The following is a 6,441-nucleotide window of genomic DNA, read 5'->3' as shown; positions in this document are numbered from 1 at the left end:
TCTTCTGCTCCCTTCCTTCCTGTCCTCTGTTACCACACAGAAACTTGGAAGACTGTTCATACAAAGATTACAAAGTATAAACATTTACTGGGTTAAACTATTCAGGAAAAAATGGTATTAATTCAGATATGTAGTTTCCAGTGATGATCTCCCTGAAATAAGCTGCCTATAAATCATGTAGAGTGAAACTAATTTAAAGGAATGAAACCAAAAATGCAATGTTTCTTACATGTGATCAAATAAGAAGAGATATAAAATTGTGAGTGTTCCTGCCTTCTTGCCTGCTTTTTTGTTTAAAAAAACAGAACTAAACAAACCAGAGGCACACATGCAAAATCCCACTCTAACTTTGTCTTTAAGATACTGCTGAAATTCAGACAAAATTCCATAAAGCAGATGGATTTCTTGCTGTTAAATAGAGAACACATTAAGAGCATGGCAGACCTTCACTTTTCAAACTCCTAGGAAGTGAGACTTTTCAAGGAGTTTGAAGTGATAATTGCCATGCACGATGCCAATTATTTATATGGCTGTGTCCAGTTGGAAAAGGCAATTTTCAGCATGTCTTTTCCTGATGCACTATGAGAAAATATGCCTCACAAGCAGAAAAATCAAAGCTGTACAAGAATCTGCTCCTGGTAGAAGTGAGAAGTGGATGCTTACACATAAGGAGCTGTCAGAGACAACTGAAAAAAGTCACCTTATCAGCAGCAAAACCACAGAGTCAAAACTGATCCTGTCCCAGGTCTATCATAAGCCTCAGATTCTCCCACTCAAAGATTAAGCCAACATTTATATATAAATCTATATATTGAAAAAAAAGGCAAACACAAAATGTAAAACAACAAACTTCACTTTTCAAAAAATAATTATTGCATAAGAAAGATGCTAGTTACATATATTGACCAAATAGTTATTAAAAAAAATGCATAATATTTCTTTTACCTGTATTGTATAATAATTGTATTACTGAAAGTTGAACCCAAAGCAATAAATTTTGTATATGTTGCTGTAATTTATCACTTCCAGCAATAATTAAAAAATTGCTCTCAGTTTTCCAGAGTTCTCAACTGTATGGCACATCACTGGAGAGTTTGAACAACCATGTTTCAACACATATCTGAGAAACAAGGCTGTTGATATGGTCTCTTTTCTTCTAGTCATTTTGCCCTGAATGGACAATATTCCCAGCAGCTGTGCCAAAGTTCTTACCCAAGTTCTTACCACAGGCTCTGTGATCACTCTTCACCAGCACTGGAATAGCGAACTTCTAGTCAATGCTGTACATGCTGATTTTTTTTTTTTTTTTTTTTTTAAAGACTTAAAAGCACATAATATGGACCTCAACATAAGGGTATTTTAGCATGCCTTTCCCATCATGGTTATGCATCTTTGAGGATTTGGCCTTCATATTATGCTTATACTAGTTATAGAGACTAGATACCCCATAGGAGACTGGTTACTGCTCCTTAATTCCTTGCCAGACCCAAGAGGCAAATCACAAGTCTGCCTCAATCTGCAACAGCTGTCTGCAGTGCCTCTGGAGTCAGGCAGAAAATAGAGACTGCAGAGTCTATTTCAGTTTTCCTGCTTAACCCTTCTGCTGCTCACTATGTCCCAAGGGTTCCTCGTGTGTCAAGTCAACAGATCAACTGGGGAATTTTTGTTTGCTAGGTTTTTATTATTATTAATTTTCTTACCACGGTTTCAAATTGTGATTTTATTCTCTGCACTGTCAGGGGAAGTGGGGTGACACCTGAAATTCCTAAATTATGTTTGAACAAATTGGCACTGCAATGAGTATGACTTACATAGTGGTCACAAAGGTTCAATTAAATAAAAGGGAACTGGGGTATTTAAAAAATCTTGCTAATGAAAGTACAGATAGATAAAATTTATCTAATAAAAAAAATATATGATATAGCTGAAGACTCCAGGGCATTTTCTAAGCAGAATAACAGAGAGAAGTTTCTTATCCCCATTTAGTACAAGAAAGCAAATTCTTTTTCAATTTGTGGAATTACATAGGTATGTGAAAAATTAGATCCCAGTCTATTTCCTGAGGTGCCTAAAACCCAACACTGAAAAACCTGCTAATATGATTAAGCAGCTCCTCTGTGAGCAAGTCTGCATTTGTGAGCAATTCCCTGGGTGTTGCAGTAGCTGCAAGCGAGCAGCTTATACCAAGATTGGCTGTGGAGCTCAAATGGGAGGAGAGACACAAAAGATTTATGAGAAAAATCAGAGGGATAGGTGGGAGTGGGAGATGTTTAAGAGTTAACACCATTGCTAGATTCATCTTTTTAATAAAGTACTTGGGGAAAAAAAAGAAAGACTTAGACATAGTTCTTGTTTAATAGAAATGTCATGCTTTCAGAGATCTGTCATGATGCTTAAGCTGACAGAATTCCCTCTAACTTCTGGTACTGAGAAATATCTCTTCCTCAAAACTAAGGAGTCACACATATGTTTGCAATAATGAGAGAGAGCCACACGTGATTAACTGTAAGTGATAAAAAATCCTATTCATCTGCCTGAAAAAAACAACAAAGCAAACACATGACCACTATGAGTCTCTTTTCACAAATCACCTTATTTAAGTGGTGTCATTCCACCTCTGACAATAAGTCAAAATTCAGCATCAAATTATAAAGTAGAAGCTACTTCAGAAAATGCAAAGAATTCTGAACTAATTTTCTTTCAGAGTCTTTGCATTTCCTCACTTGTTATTCTCTCATCTGGCATACAGTGGTCAGCCACCCTCACCAGCAGAGAAATCATGTCATACCTCCTTGTGCTCCTAGAACACACTGGGGTAGGATGAAGGGCATAGGGAAGCACTTCCAGATGTATTCCACCTCTCTGATGTTTGGCAGATTTTCCTTCTGCTGGGTTTTAACATTCTCAAGCTCTCTGCCATGGACAGTAAAAGTTCATAGATAATTACAGTATGTGGAACTAAAACTCCTTTTCTTTCAGGAGAGATTTCAGGCTAAGCAACCATTTACTTAGCCATCAATGAGCTTAAAGGGAAGGGCTGTTATTCTATGGGTTTGGGGATCCAAAAAGGTCAAGTCCTGATCTTTAAATCCCTGGTCTAGTAGGTCACAATGTCTCCTAATTACATTGAAACTACTTACACAAATCAGATTAAGTGAAGTGTTAATGGGAGGTGACAATCCTGATGACATGCTGAAAAGTCTGGAGAATCACCATTATAGGAATGTTTTGTACACACAGTATGTCACTTTTTATTAGAAACCATTCAAATTTTTGGTAGTGAAAGCATAATAAAATGGGGATGTTCATAGGGCCTATAGAATTAGAAGCATAAAGCATGAGTCAGACTTTTAGCAATGATGGTTTCTGTTGCTAAATATATGAATTACAATTCCAGCTTTGTGCTCAGTGAAAATTTTGCACTAATTACAGAGGCCCAGTTTATACATTCTCAAAAGGAAGTGAAAGATAGAATGAATCCTTTCCTGACCACAGACCCTGAACTATAGCTGTATAGTTGAGGAATGCAAGCAAGAAAGGTATATGGTTTACAAACTGCATAAATTCCAGCTCCTTAAAATGCAAAACTTACTGGAGTGGGCCAGTCAAAAGGTTTCAGTACCACAGGGTTGGTAACCCCGAAGTGATAAGGAGAATACACAAAGCTACACTCTCACTGATCTCCTACTGTCTCTCTCATGGGCTTGGGAACAATGAACTCCAAGCGCTGGCATTTCAGCAATGCCTCTCCACAGGCTCTCTAGTGAAACAAGAACTTGTCACACTCCTACCACTGAGATAATAGCACTTGGTTTACTTCCATGTTTCAATTGTTCTCTAAGTCATGAATATCACTTATCGTACCAAGCAAGTCTCAGAAGCCAGAACAGCTTAGTCAGACAGGTTGAATGGTGCCTCAGTTTTGTGTTTTGCTGTCCTATGTAAGAGCTGGCCCAGTACAAGCCCTTACTCAGCCCCCTGGGTTAGACCTTCCCTTTCCGAGGCCTTGGCCTAGCAGGAGGTTGGAGCTGAGTATTGCAGCAGCTGTTTATTGCTTTCAGAAAGATTTACCATATGAGAGTGCAGAGGAAAAAGAAACCTCACCCAGAACAATGACAACAAAAAAACCCCAAATGCTTCCACGATCAGAAAATACTCAACCTTCAAACTTTTTGCAGCTTGGTAGACTGCTGGAAAAGGCCACTCTGTCCCTCTTGCTGCCCTCCCTCAGGCACCCTCCACTGGCCACCATGACTGACAGGGAGCAGGGCTGGGATGCTCTGTCTGACCAACTCTTGCTGTGCTGTGTTGGAAACACACAGTGAGTTAGCAAGACTTTAGAGCTGAACAGTAAAAAATAAAGCACATGGGAGAGAGCCTCAACTGGATGGAAAATGATGCTGCAGTGTTTTACACCACTCAGTTCTAACTCTCACACATTAGTGGCCTTTAATTAGTTCATTGAAATGGCTTAATGTAAAAGTGGGGTTCATCAGTAGAAAAGAGCAGTTTTGGAAACAATGAGTACTTTTTCCTAATCAATATTCTAGATCTTCTATCAGCTCTCACAATGAATCAGTATTTCATTTCTTTGGTTTTATTACCCCTCAATTAACCCGAGATACAATTCCTGAAAATGTTGGAATGAAATAAGGATGAAATTTTGCCTACACATTGCAGTTCAGTATTTTTTACTATCAATAGACTTATTTTTAATAACATGGGTAACCACTGTTTTAATGTTTATTCTACTATCTATATATACACACAATGATGTCAGTGGCAAATAATGGTAAAATTAATATTGCGTCAATACATTTCCTCATCTGCTATTTTTAAGGGTGAATGAATTAAGTCAGGAGTGGTTCTGTAAGGTTAGGATATCTGGGGAATATATTCTCCCATAACCTCTTTGACTTGGAATTTAATACGCAGATGTAAACACACCTGGTTTCTGCTGGGAATAAAACCAAGGCCATCACAAGGAAGGCAGGGGGCCAGGGCCAATAAAGGTCTGCACTGCCTACAAGTTAGGCATTGCAAAGTCTGTATTTAAGGAAGTTGGCTCCAAAGTGAAATCCAAAACCATAAGAGATTTTTAGGCTTTTTCCACATTTGGTAAAGCATCTAAATCTCCCAGTGCTGGTGCTGGTTAGAGAGCTCCAGTATGAAATGCTGAGTATAGACATACCTCTGGATTCTAGACCACAATGTCACAACTATTTTCCATTTTTCTCCAAAAACTGTCTAATGTAAAATACAGAAATCAGTCCTGCCATCAGGGCTTGCCAGCAAGGACTTGCTACTTTCACTTGGGTACTTTAAACACAAAGAAGTCCCTGCTGGTTGTTCCCCTTTTTAATATTGCATTGCTTGTTGCACAGTGACCTAGATTCAACAAGATAGAAGCAGAATTGTTTTGGATGCCAAAAGTGCTTTAAAAGAATGCCCTACTTGGACCCAAATAGCTGTTAACTCTAAGTCAGGGCTCTCCCCTGAGAGATAACAGTGGGAATTTAAATGTCTCCAGCCTGAGGGCAGCAGTGAACTGTACTGCTCAGCTTCTTGGGCAACCCATTTTAGCTACCAGAGGATGTGTAAAAGAAGGCTAATGCTTTTTCTTCAATTTAAAGACACTACAACTGCTGGGTGAGATGTGCGTTTCTGTCAGTGGCTCTGCTGAGCTCAGAACCTCCAGCTAAATCAGACCTCTCACTAGAGGGATGGTGGAGCTCAAGCAGGAGACAGGTATTTGGTCTGAGGCAGATTTGGGCATATGAACATGGACATCTGCTAATTTTCATATGAAATGAGGCACAGGGGAGAGCTGTCTTCTGGAGTGATGCTTGGGCTTCCAGATTTAGTCTTGGACACCTGAAGACTGAATAAAAGCCATGGATTAAACACAGTGGAAGCAAGTGGAGTAGGAGGTGGCTTGGTTGTCATTTCCCCCCCTCCTTTTTAATATGCAGTTCTTGTCATATTAATAATCATTTACACCAAAACAAAATTTCCTCCTCTGCAGCTGTTTGCAGGCAGAGCCCATTGTCTTTATCTGTCAGGAGCTCATCTCTTAGCATTCTTCATATCTCTGAATGCTTTGATTAGAGCTTTTACTGTTTGAGGAAAAAAATTCAGATGTCAATCTTACCAATCAGCTGCTCTCTTTTATGTTCATTATCAATTCTTATTTAACAACATGTGTGATCTTAATATGTACAAATGTGAGGCCCTTCACATTTTAAAGATTTGGTGCAGACCTATGCAAACAAGAAACCCCAAACAAAAAAAAAAAAAAAATCCAAACAAAAAAAACCCCCACAATGTATCCACCTACTTCACATCCCATCAATAGCTAAGACACAATATTGCCTAGCTTAGAACACAGAACAGATGCAGGACCAACATTATTGATCAGATCTATTCGATTATAGGACTGTG

This window comes from Taeniopygia guttata, chromosome 9, assembly GCF_048771995.1.
Source record: "Taeniopygia guttata chromosome 9, bTaeGut7.mat, whole genome shotgun sequence".
In the NCBI taxonomy this organism is placed as follows: Eukaryota; Metazoa; Chordata; class Aves; order Passeriformes; family Estrildidae; genus Taeniopygia; species Taeniopygia guttata.
Note: the sequence above shows the minus strand (reverse complement) of the source record.